At 38.8% G+C, this 19,215-nt stretch overlaps 2 protein-coding genes across 7 annotated transcripts in view; both read right to left on the minus strand.

Annotated features, from left to right (window-relative positions):
- Positions 1–19,207, minus strand: part of POU5F2 (POU domain class 5, transcription factor 2) — a 38,774-nt gene extending 19,567 nt beyond the window's left edge. The window contains exon 1 of the mRNA XM_074360372.1: positions 1–19,207. This exon is cut by the window's left edge and continues 19,567 nt beyond it. The gene's annotated coding sequence lies outside the window, so the exon portion shown is untranslated.
- Positions 1–19,215, minus strand: part of ARB2A (ARB2 cotranscriptional regulator A) — a 362,742-nt gene that overhangs the window by 103,323 nt on the left and 240,204 nt on the right. The gene's annotated exons all lie outside the window — the stretch shown is intronic.

Consider the following 19,215-nt stretch of genomic DNA (forward strand, 5'->3'; position numbering starts at 1 on the left):
AACAGTGGTATCTAATCTCTTTCCTCCACATACTCTGAATGATCACGCTTGGCTTCATAGATATTTGTTAAATATCTTCATGCCAGTTTTTTTTTTGTTTGTTGTTTTTTTAATGCCAGGCAGCATTTTTATGCTACCCCTCAATTCATTAACTCTCCCCTTACTGCTATCTTTACCGTCACAAGTACTGGCAACAGTACTCCACTGCACATCTTCAGTCCCTGTGCCCTAGGAAACCTAAGCCTCCCCGTCTGAATTTCTAGTTAACATCAGTTTACTGTCAGATTCTACCCTCACCCCTACACCTTGCCAGATTCCACTTTCTCACTGGAGCCAAGTTTTCTGATTAATTCTGTTTCCCCCACCAACCCTTCAAGTCCTTTGTTACCCACCATCCTACTTCAGCTTCCTGGCTCAGAGTTTCCACATAAAACAAAGACCGATATCTGTTTCATCTTTCTCCCCTCTGGAGACAGGTCTCTGGATGGGCCTAACCTACTGTTCCTCACTGAGGATGCTCCTTGCAACACTTGATTCCAACATCAGGCTCCCTACCCCTGGCTCCTGTCCCACCAGAGACCCAAGGATCTTAGAGTATTTGTCCCTCCATCATGTCCTTAGCTCAGGAAGCCAGTCCTAGGCCCTGGGTGGAGAAAGTCAAGGAAGGAGGAAGAAGAGAAGATTAGACTTCAGGTTCAAAGCTTCCAAGGAGGAGCTTTGGAAAAGAGGAGACAGTGATCTTGGCTGGACAATCCCAGCCTCTTACTCTTCACACTCCAACTCCACCCTGATGAGATTTACCCTACCCACTTCTACTGGGATTAGTCTTGATGAAGTCATAGGTGACCTTCCAGTTGTCCAATCTGGTGGCCTTTTAAAAATCTTCATACTATTAAACTTCTCTGCAGTATCTGATAATGCTGACTTTTCTTTTTGCTCCTGTTTTAAATTTCCTTGAAATGCTGGTAACAGCCAAATCTGTATTTCAGTCCTGACTTCTCTGTACATTTCCAGTCTGTATTTCCCATTGCCACAAATCAAATTCATTATGTGCAATTCTAAACCTGCCTCTCCTCTGGGGCTCCCTGAGCTGGTTAACGGCATCATCACCCACTCAGTCACCCAAACTGAAATCCAGGAATTGTTCTTGACCTTTGCCATACTCCGGAGGGCATCAAATCTTACATAGTGGGTCTCCTAAACCAGCTGAGCTCTACCACTTCCTCTACAGCCTCATCTTAACTGTTCTAATTTAGGCCATAATTTCTCACTTGCATCAGAATAACCTTACCATTGGCTTCTTCTGCTTCTCCTTCCAAATTCATTTTCATACATCTGCTAGAGGTAATTTTCCCCAAACCAAACCAAACCTTACCTAACTCAACCAAACGAAACAAAAATCTAACCATGTCCTTTTCCTCTTAATTTTTTTTCTTCTCAAAATCTTAGCCCCTTTTTCCCCAGTCAACAAGGTGGGCATTCAAATTCCTGAGTGGGGAACATCATGGTTTTTGCCATCTGGCCCCTCTCTCTTCCTTTCCCAGCCTCATCTACCACACTCTCCCAAACCCTGCAAGCCATCTTACCACATGCTCCGTGACAATACTTCACTTTGCACTAAAGATGCCATGCTTTTCATGGCTATTACAATTTTCTTCATATTGCTCCTTCTATCAGAAATGGCTTCCCCTGCTTGTTGGTCTCATCCTCTCAAATCATTCAGATTCTGTTCCTGTCATCTCAATAGAAAGGCCTTCCCTGACCACCCTTGTCACTCTCTGTTCCTTTTATTAACCTACTTTATTTTTTGATATTAGCAGGTATCACCACCTAACATAAAAATTTTTATCTGTTTATTGTCTGTTTTGGCACTGCCAGGAGAGCAGGTGCTTTGTTTAGTTCACTGCTGTGTCTACAGTGCCAACAACTGTGCTTGGCTCAGGAAACATTTCCTGAATAAAGAAGTGTGCTGAAATTCCAGTCACCTTTAAGTCGCAGTTTAGAGGACACTTTATGGTGAGGCCTTCCCCCAGGTGGAGTTAGTTACTGCTTCTGTGGTCCACCCTTGTACTTGATATATGTTTTTCCTGTAACATTTATCAGTAATAATTTATTTTATGTCTCTGTCTTTCTAACCAGGTACTTAAGGGCATGCATGTAGGTGTTACAAAGCCTGGAACATAACAGAACCCTGAGTGATACGCTGCTCAGTAAACGTTTGCTGAATGAGTGAATGAATCCTCACCTGTACCATTTTGGGAGTAAGGCACAGTTAGTTCCAGTTTAACAATGAGAAACCTGACCCTACCAGGTGTGTCTCCATCCTTTCTCTCCTATACTAGAACAAGGCCCTTATGTAGATGGGGATAGTAGTACCATGAGACTAAATTCAACTCAACACTCCAGGTAACGAGGTTGTTGATGCAGCCTTAAAGCGCTGGTAGTGGAAAAAAGAATCAAGAAATCAACTGCCATCTCTACAGGCTGTGTGCTGGATTGTTTTATGCCTGCGTATCTGCCGCAATCCTGGCTAGAATGTATGCTGGTGAAGATCAAAGTCCTTGTCTGTCTGGGTCATTACTAGACTCTCAGCACCTGGAGTTACACCTGGCACAAAGTGGGGAGTCACACAAATTCATCTCTTCAGCACTGATGGTGACAAGACTTCCACATTTGCCCTGGCTTAGGTTTCAGGATGACAGTCTATGAAAAAGTTTGCAATATATAAAATTTCACTGATACCTATTTTTTCCAAGTATACGTACATGCTATTTTTTCAAAATTACAAAGCAACCAGTGTCTGCTAAACACAATGAAAGGGGGATCCCAAAGAGGAATAAAAGAGAACAACTATATAAATTAAGGCCCACATATTGAAACCAGTCCATTTGCAAAAGAACCACAGAGAAATGGTTCATTAATTATTAAAAAACAGTGGTTGAATAAAAATGTTTTAGTGAACTGAAAAAAGTGTATCCAATCTAATTTGAGGAAAGCTTCATTATATTAACTGAGTTAAAACATAGTAGCTAAAAACATTTGCTAAATTTAAAAGTAAGGCTATATCAACTTGATGGGTTTTAAAGTTAACTTGGGTACTCTCAATTAAGGTTTTCTCTGAACTTGCTCAGATCTCATTGCCACTGTGCCTATCTCCTGGTTTATGCATATGTGCTGTCACGAATAAAAACCCATATCCTTAAGAGAAGTCTTGACATCTGCTTAAAAGTATATTTAATGTGCTGAAGAAATGGGGTGATTAGGGAAAAAAAGCAGGAGCATATTTCGCTAGAACAGAAATAGAGATGAGGGGAGGCAGGTCTCAGGATGCCCAAGACAACCAGCGCTGTTTGGGCCGGGGCACTTGAGAGGCTAATCCATCACCTTCAACAAACACAGAGACCTCTTAGTAAGTGATTAGATTACAATGTAAGAATCAGGCCAGTCTTATCCACAGGGAATTAAAAAGTAAGGATAAGAAACACATGGTCACAGGCCCCATGTATTTATAATCTAAATGGAGGCAAAGAGAAACTGTCTGGAGAGCAGGGCAGCTACACTTGCCCAAAGAGAAGTTAACAGTTTTCTATTATTAGGATTTTTGGAATTAAGAGAAAGTTAAGTTTTAAGCAGAAATCCCCAAAGCAGGATTTGTGTTAGTAAGCTCTTCTTAAGTATCCTCTATTTTAAGATGGCAAAACCAACTGACCAACTGCCAAGATCACCAATGGTAAGAAGCAGAAAACAGTGAAGGCAAAGTTAATAATAAGCATCCATGTAGGTCTTGGTTCATGCTTCATCTCTTTGAAAAGATTTGCTCATACATTCGGGACCACAGTGATCTCCCTCCACTCTGAACTTGGTGCCTTTCCACTGAGATATACTGGCTGCTTTAAACAGTCGGCTGCTTTAAACATGTCTTAGCTCCCACCCAGGAGATATGGAACCTCCCCAGTGGATATTACAGATTCCATTTATTTTGTACTTATGTGCTGAACAATGTCATAACATATGAGCTATCCACAGAGCTCTGAGGATGGTAAGTGCATAAAAACACCTGGATGTGAAGGAAATCTGGTTTTGACTTACATCATCCTGTTGATCAGTTATCTCATTAACTAGGAAGGTGTTCTTTGCTTCCTTCTCTCTCCAAATGCATCTCTCCCAAAGCTGTTGTTCATGCTCCAGAGAGCAGACAGGGTATTGTTCAAGAATATGTGAGAAGTTCCATTTCTATAGCAGAGGCTCAAAAAAATGCTTTTTGAATGTAATTAAATCAACAGAGTAGACCAGGAGATCTAAGAATAATGTGTAAGTCAGACAGAGAGGGCAAAAGCAGACTAGCTGGTGCTAATTTTATAGTTTTTCCCACTCTGCAGGTATGCTGGTAACTGAGCACTGACCAGGCATCAGTGTGTAAAAAGCACTGTCACCAGAAGGGCAAGTATAGGTCCCCAAGAACCACATCAGTCAAGGAGCACGACAAAAGGCAAAGTCACTGGGAAGTCCGTCTCTGGGTCTAGGAAGGAAACTCAGGGACCAGGGAGAACTGTGCCAGCCGGGCAGTCAGGAAAGACGCCTCCTGCCTCACCTTGAGAGAGTTAACAACACACATCACACCAATTTAGTTCACTGAAACTACCTCAAAATACACAGAAATGCTGAAACAGCCAATCCTTTGGGTGGATTTTTAAGTAGAAAAACTAGAACAAAGTGAGACACTGAAGGTAAGTTAGGCAGTTAGGAAAAACTGATAGGTGTAGGCAAAGGACACGACGTTAAAGGTGTAATAACATGGAAGAAGTGAATCACATCAATGTGGTCATTGCAAAGAATCACTTATTGGTCTAGGAGATAAATTCATAAAATAGCTGACGGCACTGTTCTGCATAGGAGATAACAGAGGAAAAGAACAAAGGCGAAAGGACAGCTATTTGTGAAAACAGTATTATGAGAAGCTTTTACTCTTAAAAAACACATAAAGAAAAACCAGAATGTAGTGTGTTGCCAACACAGAATTTTCTTGATCTTCTTAATTTAAGATTAAGATTATGAAGGACTGTTTTTTTGGTTGCTACTTCATTTCACTGTTATTCTTTTGTTATTGTAAAAATGACTCTGCTGTGATATAATTGTTGCTTAAAACCGACAGCTCATGACACAAATATGACATAACTGCATAGTCAGAGACTACACAGAGAAAAATCTTCCCATTTTATTTTATAGATCCGCGTTATTCAGGAGCTATGAACTTCCTGTGCTGTAAAATAATATTAAGTCCAAAAACTCTACAGCCTTCGCTGGAAGCCTTGAAGAATTTAAAATATCTGTATGAGGCAGGAAGAGCAGTTGAGCTGAGCAGGGCTGAGTCGAATGGCATTATGGTGATGAGTCAGGTATATTCAAAGATAGGCACAAGTAGATAAAGTTTAAAGGTTCTTGTTATGCCAAGCAGGATTTAAACAAACTTTTTAGCTGAGTCTGCCCTTGTTACAGAAGAAAAGCTTTAAGGATCTTCTTGCATTGATTACGCTAGTCAGGGTACAGTCACTGTCTTCTGCATTCAAATGTGGACTCTGCTTACACTTTAAAGCAGGAGAAACACAACTTGTTTAACGAAAAAATTTTCTATTACATTGCACGGTAAAAATGCACCTAATAGAAATGACAGCTTATGACCAATGAAACCAGTAATTCAGGACGTGCCATGGGCTCAGAGAAGTAAATGAGAAGTAGAGTAGAATTTCTGTTTACAGGATATAACTCTTTCAGGAGCTGTGAGAATTATTTTTTGTTAAAGAGATTCCGAATTAATTGATTTTGGTGCCTTGGTATTGCCATCGTAAGTATGAGGTCTCTGTGATTGTCCCTGGAATCTCGGTAAGAAACTATGAACTGAAGTAAGCCAAAGAGAGTGGCAGAATTTCTTGTAATAATTTAAATTCAAGAAAGACACCTGTCTTTTATGACTGACAGAAATGTAGATGAAACATAAGAAACCAATGAATTTATGGAAGTTTCTCATAAGGATATGTTCTAGGGCAGGTGTCATTTTGAAAGGAAGACAATGTATTAAAGAACTGATAGGATTTCAGGGAGAATATGGGAGAATAGGACAGTAGCAGGAAGAAGAATGAAAGGGAAAAGGTCAGCGTGGGACGTATGTACATTAGAAGAGTGAAGAAACAGGGAGAATGCTGAAGAACAGGAAAACTGAGGAGCTGAAAGGCTGGACTTCTGTAGAAGATGCACTGGGAGGCTCTGAGAGTAATCCTGTGACAAGACATGACTAGAATCAGGACTCAGACAATCTAGAAAACAGGAGAGAAATGACAAAGTTTTTAATTCTTGAGTACTGAAAAGCAAAGAACAGTTTCTTGAAAACTGTAGCCCTTGATTTGTTGGATAAAATAATTTATAATAATAATAACAACAACAACAACAACAATAATAATAATGACAGGAAGTCCTTGCTTTGCATGGAAGTGTAGGACTGTAAAAATGACCATACAAACTGAAACCGGGCAAAGTGATCATAACAATCAATGGAAAAAAACCTATGGTTGTGCTGTGACCTTTTTTTTTGTTAAAACATTAAAAATAGGGTAGAGGAATAAAAAAATAGTAAAATGAATTGTATTTAGTACACTGCATTTTAAAACTTTAGAAACATTGAGAATTAAGATGCTTTATTTCTTTGTAAAAAACTTATTAAGAGCAGTTTGAATAGTGCCTGCCTTCTTGTCATACAACTCGTGACACAGTTCAAGCAAATCTTTTCTATGCCTTGGCAAACTGTCATACTCCTAAGTGTGGGTCAGCTTCCAACATTTTATCCTTCGCTTCCAATGTCACGAAACATCTCTGAGAGTTCATTTGATGTGAAGTTTTTTTTTGTTTTTTTGTTTTTTGCCAGCATCACTTCCTCTGGGACATCTTCATCTTTTTCGTCTTAAATGCTTTCCAATTTCACTTCCAGCATTTCATGTCTTTGCTGCACTTTCATCTCTGTTGGCCAGGCCATTTCTTTTTGTAAATACAGATAGTGCTATCTGTGTCGGAACTGAATAACAGATACGCAGTAATCAGTCAGTGACAGATTTGAAAGAAGTGACAGGATTGGTCACTGATCATGATGTGCATCTGTAATTTACATTGAGATCTATACCTAATGCAATTATTCAAAGTTAGTATATTGTGGTAACTGACATTTGAGCCTTGTTTTGGGGGGACTGGTGTTACTTAACTAAACTATGGTAACTGAAATTTGTGTATATTAGAGCCATGCAAAGCGAGGACTATCTGTATTATTGAGTCCTACTACATGCCAGGTACTATTTTGACAGTCCTGTATGGATTGTTCAACTTAATTCTGACCATGACCCAATGAATGGTACTAGCATTATCCTCATTTTAAAGACAGAGTGATTGTAGATCTTCATCTGGCCATATTATAGAATTAATTCTCCACATATTTGGGAAGAATACACTTTTCTCACAGTCATGATAAACCCAAAGTTCTTCATTAATGCTGACTTACTACCATTAGAGAGTCTGAAGTGACAAGTTACACATTCATTTGGAACATTTATCTAGAGTAAAAAGTCAGGGTCTCATAATAATAGGGAAGGAATGTGGATACTTTGAGAAGATGCACTAAATCTTAGATAGCAGTGGGGTACCACTTAATAAAGAAGGGTGTCAGTGAACTAAGAGTTACTCTTGGGCCCTGAAGGGGTTCAGAAGTCCTTCACCAGCTCACCAATTTCAGTAGTCATCCTCTGATTAGGAACAAAGAGAATTCTGCAACGGACAGAAGATTTTTTTCCTTAGGAGAATGAGTTCCTTGAGAGGCAAGAATCTTGTCTAGCAATCTTTAGAGTCTAGATGAATGCTCAGTACATAATAAGTGCTCAGTAAATCTTTGTGGAAATAAGGAATACATATTTACAGTTAGTTTCTCATCTCAAGAGAACCAAAAATAACTCAAGTCTGAAGTAAGACATGGAGTTAGGCTCTAATTAGAGTGGAAACAATTAAATCAACCAACTAACTAATTGGTGAAAATAATGAAATTTGGATTTTCTAAAATGTAAGGCTTGCCGCCTATGTTGATTTTACATGCTTGATATTGTTTCTGAAGAAAAGCAAAACCAAATAATGCTGAGGGATTATACCTTCAAAAGTGAAGTGTTGTAAAAATCTAAGCTACAATGGTCATGGGGGACTATACTTTTCATTATAAAGTTCAATCTGCATATCATCTAGTTCCATAGTTTTCCCACATATTGGTTATATTTAATCATTTGTATCTGTGACCTTAAATTGACAATGTCTTATTTTAAATTTAATTACTTTCCTTCCAGAAACTAAGCAGGAAAGGTGTGGCTATTTTGCCACATAAATTAAAATGGAAAGGAAATCCTAAATTTCTTAGAAGGTAATTTATTAAAATGAAATAAAAGTAAAAAAAATTCATGCTGCTCTTTTAAAATATCTGAAACATTAGCTAAAAACAAAAGAATCCAATATTGATTTTAGAAGGTTATTAGAAAATTTCAATAAAGGGTCTGTTACAAAAGTCTCATTTATAAAGATCTTTGCTATACAAAGTTTAAAATGATGTTTATGTTTATCTGCCCAAATATTTCAACAAGTAACTTTTATAATATTTTAGAAATTAAGGAATTATGTAATACAACTGAATTTTGTCAAAGATTATGCCATGAGATTCAAAACTTATATAAACTAGTGCTTATATGATTTAATTATTATTAGTAGAACATATTGAATACTTGGGGTGAAATATGTATGGTTAAAGGGGATATTAACAGACAATATGAACAGAAATACTAGTACCTAGTCTCAAAGAATATTTAGATACTGTATATCAGTTAAATCAATGTTAATACCTAAAAGCTGAAGTCATCTATCAAATTATCTCTCAAAATTTTTCATTAAACAAAACTATTTTCCTTTAAAGAAGGACTGTGTTTTAAGAACTACGATTTAATAAAAAATTTAAAAAACCCTGCTTTTAAAGTGCTGATAATCAAATTAGAACATCTTAAGATTTTAAAAATAAAAAATATTTGACCTGTCTATAGTGCCTAACGTTCACTTTGAATTTTTATTTCAGTACCAAAGAATATTTTAGATGTTCTGAATCACTATTAGAAGGCAATGCCATTTCTCTTAAGGGGTATGTTTTGGGGGTATTTTTTGCCAGCAGACTGATTTACTGCTGGTGACTTGATGTGTGTCTGTGACAAGTCAGAGTAGGCAGGGAGGGTTAGATGGGAGGCACATATCACACGTTTGGTCAAACAGAAGTGAAGGGCAGTGGATCCAGGCAAACCACACAGGTCAGGAAGGGGCAGGCAGAGACTGTGATCTGGGGTAGACGTGATTCCACAGGCTGTAGGACAAAGAATCTCTAGGTGGGGTAGACGGAAGCCAGGAAGACACAGGAGACACAAACTGTAAGAAAAGTCACACACAGACAAAAAACCAGATGACAGAGAGAGAGTCAGAAGGCAATATAAAGACCCAAGGAGAGCCCTCGAGAGCAGTGACCCAGATAGCTGACAGAGGGAAGGAGAAACAGAGGACAAGTGAAGCACAGCCAGCCATGGAAAGGGAGATCAATACTTAATATACAGTTAAAAAAAAAAGAAAAAAAAGAAAAAGAAAAAGAAAATTTCTGTCTTAGGTACCACTGGTCTCAACTTACTTTTCTAACTAGGGACATAGCATTAAGCGCCATGAGACACTGCTATGGGAACTGTAAAAGTAATCTCTCACAAATTAACTCATAATTTATAAATTTCAAGAACAAATACAAATTCATATTATTCAGTTATTTATCCAAAAGCATTCTAAAAAATTAGTTTAAGAGGGGAGGGCACAGCTCAGTGGTACAGAGTATGTGCTTAGCATGCAGCATAAGGTCCTGGGTTCCATCCCCAGTACCTCCATTAAATAATAATAATAAACAAACAAACAAACCTAATTACTACCCCCTACCAAAAAAGATATAAATTAAAAAAAAGGAGAGTTCTAAAATAATGAGTTTTAAAATTTTTTTTATCTTTAAAGGGAAGAGTTAGTTCAGTAAAAGGGAGTTGCCACCTTTACTGCCAAATTCTTTGAAGGATTTTTCACAAATTGGTTCAGAAAGCTGTAAAAAAAATCATGGTGGCTATTTTTAATTTTTTTAAAAAACTGAGATTTCTGGAGTAAGACTACTTATATTCAATGTGATTACTAGAAAACTGAAAGAGTCAAAATCACAGGATAATACTGGACCTGATTAAGCGTATGTATGTATATGTGTGTGTATGTATACATATATATAAAATGAGGGCAAATGTTGGTGATCTACATAAATATCATATGTTTAGCTAGTTTATTTTAAATGATTCTCTCATCCATTATTTCCCCAAAGTTCCTGATTCCAGCTAATTATAATGAATGATTCACTGAAAGCACAAGCGTTTCTAGTGGTCAACTTTTAGAACATACATCCCTTGTATTAACTATTAATTATAAGGTAACACCAAACAATGAACAGGGAAAGTCACTGATGAATAACAGCTGCAAGGCCAGTTCTACAACAATGAACACAAACTGCCTGAAAAATGCTATTTAGTTAATGAAAATACCACTTTAAGAATTAGAATAGATATTCTCTGAATGGAAGAAAGAGGAATGCTAGAATTCTTGAGCAGTACACGTAGTCAAAAAGTGGTACAGTATCATACATGCTAATATGCCTTGAATTTTCAAGTCTGTTTACAAGGCAAAGTATAGACTTTCAATTACCCAATTATTTTGAGCTATGTCTAAAAATACATTAGATAACACAACTTGTCTACACATTCTGAATGATACCACATTCTAGAAGCAATTAATGTTGATTTTCCACCGCTATCTTTAGAAAGAAGTGATTGTTCACTAACAAAGAAAAGATACAACTTTTAATGCCATTTCCTCAAGACATATTTTCAGCAATAAAGTGAAGTGAATATTTAGCAAATATTCAGTAATTTCAGTCAGTGTAAACATTCAATCTGGACTACTTAAGCCAAGAATAATTAGGGTTACAGTTGCAGGTTTTCGACAATTCAGATTCACCTGGAAATGGCTAATGTTCCAGTTTCTGTTCTGGTGGGGAAGGGGCTTGACAGGTGTACTTTATCAATGGCCTCCTTCTACATCCAGAACCAGACAGCATCATCTAAATATTAGTACATTTCAAGTTTAATTCTTAACTCCTAAGACATCTACGATGGTTCTTTTACCCTCTCCCCTTTTCTTTTCTTCTCCTTTTTAAACATTTATACTGTTATCTTTCTAAATTTTGAGGTGCTCAGATTTACAACAAGTGCTCTAAGTAAGCTGGAAGAACAGACAGAAGTCTACCTCAAACCATGACAAGGGTGAGAAAAAATGAGGATACAAGTTCTGGCAGGAAATACGTTGACAGGTATCAGACATCTAGATACAGTTTAAGTAAATTTCCTTAATGGTAGGTGGAAAAAACTTCCTATCCTGTGCGCCTGGTGCGCAAGAGTCACAGGCATGTGAAAATACTGATCCCCTCACCCTTCAGCTCAGCCAGGAGGAGCTCTGTCCATCCACCTCTGGGCACAAGCAACCCTGTCTGTGAACTCCAGAGTGCCATACAAATCTTACACTTTTCTATATGTGTTGCTTAAGGAAGAGTGGAATAACTTTAACTATGTGCTGGTAACTACACTTTATGGTCACCATAAGCCTTAGAGGACTGCTAAAGTAGATCTGATGAGACCGTCAGCATTTCACGAATCCAGAACAAGAGACTGCTAGGAGGGAAGAAGGGCGCAGATTTCAGAGCTGAGCAGATCCCCTGAAGTCTTGGAAAAACATCCCTAAGGTCAGACAGGCAAAGACCAGGGCTAGAAGGACAATACTAGAAATGTCATCTCAGAGAGACCTTCCCTGGCCAACTTCCTAAAACTTCAAATCCTCCCCTCCACACACACATACTTAATTCTGTTCCCTCTTCCCGCTGGTTCTCCCCCCAACGACTACTACCCAACACACTACATATATACTTCACTTATTTATCTTGTTGATTGTCTGTCTCTCCTACTAGAAGGTAAGCCCTCCGCGGGACCTTTACCTGGTGTAATTCACGGCTATGTCCCTGCACCTGGAGTCACGTCTGGTCCACAGCGAGTTCTTGCTGACGGAAGGCGCGCAGACTGAAAGCAAGGTGCCTGGGGAGCCCGGGAGCACGCTGGGAGGGGCTGACTGCGCGTGCGCCTGAGCAGAAGCACTGACCCACAGCGGGCCCCGCCGGGAACCGGCCGGGAAAGAGCCGTCTGTCAGTCATGTGCCGGCCGAAGCCAGCTGTGCCCGGACTTGTAAGAAGTCAGAAGGTATCAAAGCTCTGTAACCTTGTCTATTTTCAAACATATATGTTTGGCTTTCCTTTCACCCTGGAAGAATGCCTCTTAACGCACAGTCAAAAACTGTAAAAAATGATATTAGCTCTTTCGGGGGAGAAGTAACAGGATATAACATCATTTCTGATTTCATCTTTACTTCTACCCCCGTTTCTTTCAGCTTTATTGTTTCCAGATTTCTACGTCCTACTGAACATTTTTCTTTCGACTATTAGTTTTCCTTTTGATTTCTTCACTATATTTTCTATCTTCCTGTGACTCTGGTTTTACTACACTTATCGATGTCACAGAGAACATAGAAAAACATGAATTAGTTATTTGCTGTTTCAAAACAGAATTGGAGACAGGGAAGTGGAAGGGGGAATATCTCTCTGCAAACGCTTTCCCCAATCCTATAGGGTTAAAATAACCAATAATCCTTTTAAAATAAAGGATAACCTTAAATTCTAAAATGCCTAATGAGAATATACAGTATCACATTACATTTTTACAGTGCCTTCTTCCTGGTGAACTTAAAATAGCCCTTCAGATACCAAAAAGTTGTCCTCATAACATTTCTACAAGTTAAGTGAGGCAGACATATGCTGTTGCCATTTTATAACAAACATATAAACAACCAAAATATGGGCTATAGAATAAACATAGATCTTATTAACCTATTATATATTTCTCTGAATAACACTGTTTTTAAACAGCTGTTTCTACCAGTATGAAACACCATTAACAGAAAAAAGTGAGGGAACCAGTGACTTGACATGTATTTGAGATGCCTCAAATATCCACTATTCATAATATGTTATAATAACTGAAAAGTCAACTTCATTTTAAGTATAAGGTACAACACTGCCAACTCTTAAATGTGACATTATTACAAGTATTACACTTGCTTTCAAAAGAGAAATAAAAACAGTATGACTCTACTGAAAATAATTATCAGTGGTATTTTAAGTATAATTCAAAAATTTTACTGTACCTGCTTTAAAAATATTCATAGGTAAATAACATTCATAAAATGGAGCTATTATGAGCATTGGATCTATTTTTTGGGTAAAAGGAAACATATTTAGTAATAGAGGAAAAAATTTGGGATTAAATGAGTACGTATTTTTACAGGTAATTTTTCTGCTTTGACAATGAAATTCTTAGTCAAAAGGTAAAAAGTATATTGTAATGAGAAAAAAAACCCTTCATAATTTAGAAATCTGGAAAAAAAGACTTCACTAAATTGAATGGATAGTCTGGACATCCATTACTAACTTGTGGTCAGTACACATACTGAAATTTTCAAACAATATCAACATTTCAAATTACAATAATAGGATTATTGATCACAGAACTTCAGGTGTGTCAAAGGTGCTTTAACAACCTTTTGTATTTCTATCTGAATTTCCTGCCATCACCTCAATTGCTGTCATTTCAATTAAACAGGTCATAAAACAATTTAATCATTCTTGCTCTTAATTAATTTCCCCCTTTTGCTCCCCTCTTGTCCCAGTTACTTCTCATTGGAGCTTATCATTGTCTCCTCCCTTCCCTCAGCCTCCACGTCCTGTCTATTTATCATCAAGGCATGTAGGTTCTTCCCAAGTCATACCTGTTACAGCTCTCCTATCCTCTCCAGTCCCATTGCCGCCACTCCCGTTCATGCCATCAACCATGTATACTGGCTTTACTGTCACAGCCTGCTGAGTCTACTGCCTCCAGATGCTTGCTCCTCTCTTTTATTCATTTACTAAACTAATCTTCTTTAAAATTCCATTTTGATCACGTCATAGTAATGTTGATCACATCATAAAACTGTTCATTATTTTTTAAGGACTCTGAGGGAAATCAGCGATTTTGATTAAAAACTGTTCAGTTTTTATAAGTCGGTATGGAAAATGCTGGGCTTACTGGCCCTCTTCTCTCATTTGGTGCAACCTAGTGTTGATGCCAGCTTCAAAAGGAGGAAGCTACTTCCTCCTAGCAGAGGGCCAGGAAACAGTTCTTTTTTAAAACATCTTTTTCGGGGAAAAAAAGATAGTCATTATAAGCTCTTGTTCATTGCTGTGTCCCAGCTTCCAGAGCACTACCTGGAACATAAGTGCTGAGTAAATATTTGAGAAATAAATGGATACAGGTTTCCCCTACTATCTGAAAGTACAGCACTCCTATGAAACTTTACGTAAGCCAAAATGGCGTAAAGCAAAGAAGCAATTACTTTAGGACACATTTTGCTAATGGATGCCCCAAATAAATCGAGTTAAGGCACAGATGCTCACAGGCACAGCTGAAAGCTATGGCTGCTTGATGCTGAGATGTGGAGTGTAGTTCCTGGGGGAGGAGCTTGGTGATGCCACTCTCGCTACTCCAGGTACTTGCTGCCTCTGTAACAGCCCCCTGCAAGCAAATGCTGAATGCATTTTTGCTTTCACTTTTCTTCATAAGAGCAAAAATCCTCTTCAAATTTCTTCCAGTTAGGGAAAACAGGAAAACCAATGGAGATCTTTCATAAAAGTCAAGTGGCATAAAGTGAACTTTCAAAAAGTGGGGAATAACTGTATTTATTGGGGAATGTATAAGAAATCTCCTCCTGACTTAAGCCGAATTTGTTGGAATAAAAACCCACAGGGAACAGAAGGTTACAGAAAGTAGCAAGTTCTGTCTTAAGAAAGATTTGGTCAGAGAAGAGTCGAATAGTGAGGCGACTTAGTGTAAGATCAAATGAGTGTGATAAAAAAGAAACTTAATAGCTTATCTCTGATAAACTGTATAGCAAAGTCTAATGAAGTATTGGAGAAGCAGGGTAAGAATGAATTGTCTTCAAAGAACTTTTTAGTGCCTTTTTGAAAGAGTTGCTAGCAAAACCCAAGATAACAGACAAAAGATGAATCTTACAAAAGCTTAAGTCTCAAAAAAAGTTAAGTTGTTTTCTACTTAGGCTTGAGTGACCGCCAGAGTTGAAGTTTAAACTTGTATTAATTATCTACTGCTGTCAACAAATCACACCCAAAATTGGCAGCTTAAAACAATACACCTTTATCAGTCACAGTTTCTGTGGGTGGGGATCTGAGTGTGGTGTGGCTAGGTATCTGGCTCAGGGTCTCTCACAAAAACACCGTCAAGGTGTTGGTTGAGGTTGCAGTCCTCTCAAGGCTCAAATGGGAGGTGATCCCCTTCCAAGGTGGCTGTTGGCAGACTTCAGGTCCTCACTGGCTCATGGCCGGAGACACCAGTTCCTTGTCACGTGGGCCTCTCCAAGGAGCAGCTCCCACCATGGCAGCTGGCTTCCATCAGAGGGAGCAAGCACGAGGACAGCAAAGAGCCTGAGGTCTGCCAACATTCACTGGTCTCACCATGTTCTTCACCATCCTTAAGCAGCAGGCTTGATAGAACGGTGGAATGACTTTTTGAACACTCACTTATGGTACCAGGCTAGGTGACAACATCTTACAGAGATGAGACAATGTCTTCCAAGATGTGTTATTTGCTCTAAATCAGACTTTAATACATGTGCTATTTCTCCCAGACCTCCAGGGATGAGAGGCAGAGATGGGACTGGCTTCTCTTCTTACTCTCATTAGTGATCTACTAGCAAAACGGCTGCTTCCCATTCCCGTGACTTCAGGCTCTGTTGGGGTAAAGGTCTTAGTTCCAGAGGAAGAAATGCTTCGATGAGGGGTCGCAGCAGTGATTCCGTCGAACTGGAAGCTGAGGCTGCCATCTTGCCGTTTTGGGCTCCTTACACCACTGAATTAATAAGCAACAGCAAGTGCTGCTATATTGGCTGGGGTGACTGATCCTGATCACTAAGGGAAAACTGAGTTGCTACTATACAGTGGGGTAAAGAAGAGTATGTCTGCAATGCAGGAACGCCTCTAGGACACCCATCAATATCTCCTGTGATTAACGTCAACAGAAAACTACAACAATGTAACTCAGGAAGGATTGCCAATGGCCGAGGCCCTTCAGGAATGAAGACACGGGTCATCTCACAAGGCAAGGAACCATGACCAGTTGAGACACTTGCTGAGAGCAAACAGAATATGGATTGAAGGTAGTTACACTTACCAGATAAAACTACATGACCAGTTGCAAAAATGAGGAATGTAATAGTTATGAGTATTTCTTCCTCATTTTGATATGAGTATGTATGCAACACATATTTTTGTTTTCATCTCTCTTATTACCTTATTGTCACATGTAAGATGTGTCAATAGTAATTAGCTTTATCTCTCAGTATTTAAATTAAAAGATACCAAAGATGAGAAGAATAAACATCAATCAAGGACAAAACAGGGGCTTTGTATCCTCTTCTAGTGTGTTTTCAGTTGTACATGGGATAGCTGTATCTTGTTAGGTGGAAGCATGACTTCATTAATGCCTTTATTTGGTGATTAAGTCCGGTTTAAGGGGATGTAGATGAGTGCCGACTTGACAAGGAGTGGACCGTGGAGGCTCTGTAATGTGTCACTTTGGCTAGGTTGAACTACATTTCAACCTAGCAAAATTTCTTTTCAAACTGTATGTTTTGGGTTAGGATGTTTCACAATGGAGATTTCTGTGAGAAATTTGGAGGGTTAAAATGAAGCAGCAGCCATTTTGAGCTCCCACATGTTGTTTATCTGCTGGTTCATTTGGTGGCCTGAGGCAGGGGCCAGGATTGTATCCATCCTACCCTGGATTCTCCTCCAGCGGCGATGACTCCTGGCCAGTTGTGCACCTGGTTAGCTCCATGACAAAGGGCACTGGCTTCGACAGGGCACCCACACCACAAAGGGCAGAGGCCACAAGAACTGACATGGATTTAAGTCCATCCTCGTGGACTTACCCCTTTACTTAACATCTTCACTTAACTCCCTGCTCTGTAAACTCAAGCTCCAGCATTGCATGCAAAATCAATATTCTTACAGAGACAGCCAGCTCTGGTCAAATCCCAGGTCAAATCTCTGTAACAAATCCTTTACTATGTATAGTCCACCCTCATTATTTGTGGGGTCCATATTTGTGAATTTACCTACTTAATAAAATTTATTTGTAAGCCCCCAAGTCAATACTCATGGCACTTTTGTGGTCATTTGTGGATATGTGCATGTGTAGAGTGGTGAAAAGTTTCAGTTGCTCAACATGCACATTCCTAACTAAGAACAAGGCCATGCTTTGCCTTCTTGTTTCAGTCCTTGTACTGTAAACAAGTGTCCTTTTTGCAGACTACTTACTGCCATGTTTTTCACATTTTCATGCTTTTGTTGGTGATTTTACTCTTTGAAATGGTGCCCAACTACAGTACTGAAGTGTTATTTAGTGTCCCTAAGCTCAAGAAGACTGTGATGTGTTTTATGGAGAAAATCAGTGTGTTAGAAAAACTTCATTCAGGCATGAGTTCCAGTGCTGTTAGCTGTGAGTTCAACATTAGTGAATCAGGAATCTATATTACATAAGGTGCCTTTAAACAGAAATATTCATAAAACAAAGTTATATACTGACTGGTTGATGAAAATGTTGTGACCAGAAGCTTGCAGTTTGGAACCTAACCCTGTATTTTCCCTAGGAGCAATGATTCAGTATTCACTAATTCAGTGCTATCAGAGAGTTTACGGAACATAACCACTGATGATACAGGAAATATACTGTACTTAATGTACACACACACACACACACACACTCACACATACACACATATTGTAGCATATATATTTCCTAGCAGTCTGTTTCTCTAACTGAACCCTGATTGACAGACCAGAAAAGTATAGTTATAATAATGGTGAAGTACAGTTCCCGTGAAATTTAGTTAATAATGATACTTCTTTATCTAGTAGTTGAACTGTTCTCCAAATCATTCCCTTCAAGTATACAGACACGTCTGCACCATTAAGTACTTAGTGATTAGCTATCCCCCATGGTTGTTATATGGAGTAGTTCATGTTCAAAACTTCTGCTCATTCTTTGGCATCTATGACCAAAGCAAGCCCATTTCTATTCTGTACCATAACCAGACACCATTGCCCACTTTGTGTTTACCATCAAAACTGGTTGGCAATTGTGGAAGCCACAATCAGAAAGCAATGAAAAATGTCACTCTCTCTTCCCTAGAGATTAGAGACTAACATATAAATCCTGTAGGCTGGAATCAATGTCAGTCTTAAACGGTCTGGAGCCCACCTGCTTCCTGAGGTGCTTACCCCATTTTACCTCTTTTCTTTCAAAACACAGGCCAGTCTTAACCTTAGTTCCCTGTGAACATCTTCAGGTCCATTCCAGCCCTTACTCCTTACCTTGCTCTGCTTCTTTTGGCTAGAATACCATCCTGCATGTCTTTCTACAATCCAAATCCTATCTAACACACAAGGTCCAGCCAAAATCTTCTACATGAGAAGCTTTTCTAGACTCTAGGTCACAACAGTCTCTTTCTCTGAACTCTTGACCACCTATTGTATCAATGAGTTGGTAATCAATCAGAGACAAATACTCTGAGGTCCTGTACTGCTATCCAGTCCCTGTCTTAATCAACCTTTAATTCATGTACATCCTGTCTCCTTAAGCTTCAACAGCAAATGTCAATATTACTCTCAAGTTGTTTCACTTACTCGTCTTCACGAGTTCGTTGGTAAGCATCTTCAGTTACTTAACGCAGTTCTGGTCATGGATCAGACCTACGCTATAGGTTACCAATAATTCATTCAAAGATTCAAGGCAGAACAAGATGCTTAATTTGCAAAACAGAATTCCACATTTCATTAGCATATTTTTGCACCTTAAGAAAACCACCCCATACATTTCCCAT

Source organism: Camelus bactrianus, chromosome 3, assembly GCF_048773025.1.
Source record: "Camelus bactrianus isolate YW-2024 breed Bactrian camel chromosome 3, ASM4877302v1, whole genome shotgun sequence".
Classification (NCBI taxonomy): domain Eukaryota; kingdom Metazoa; phylum Chordata; class Mammalia; order Artiodactyla; family Camelidae; genus Camelus; species Camelus bactrianus.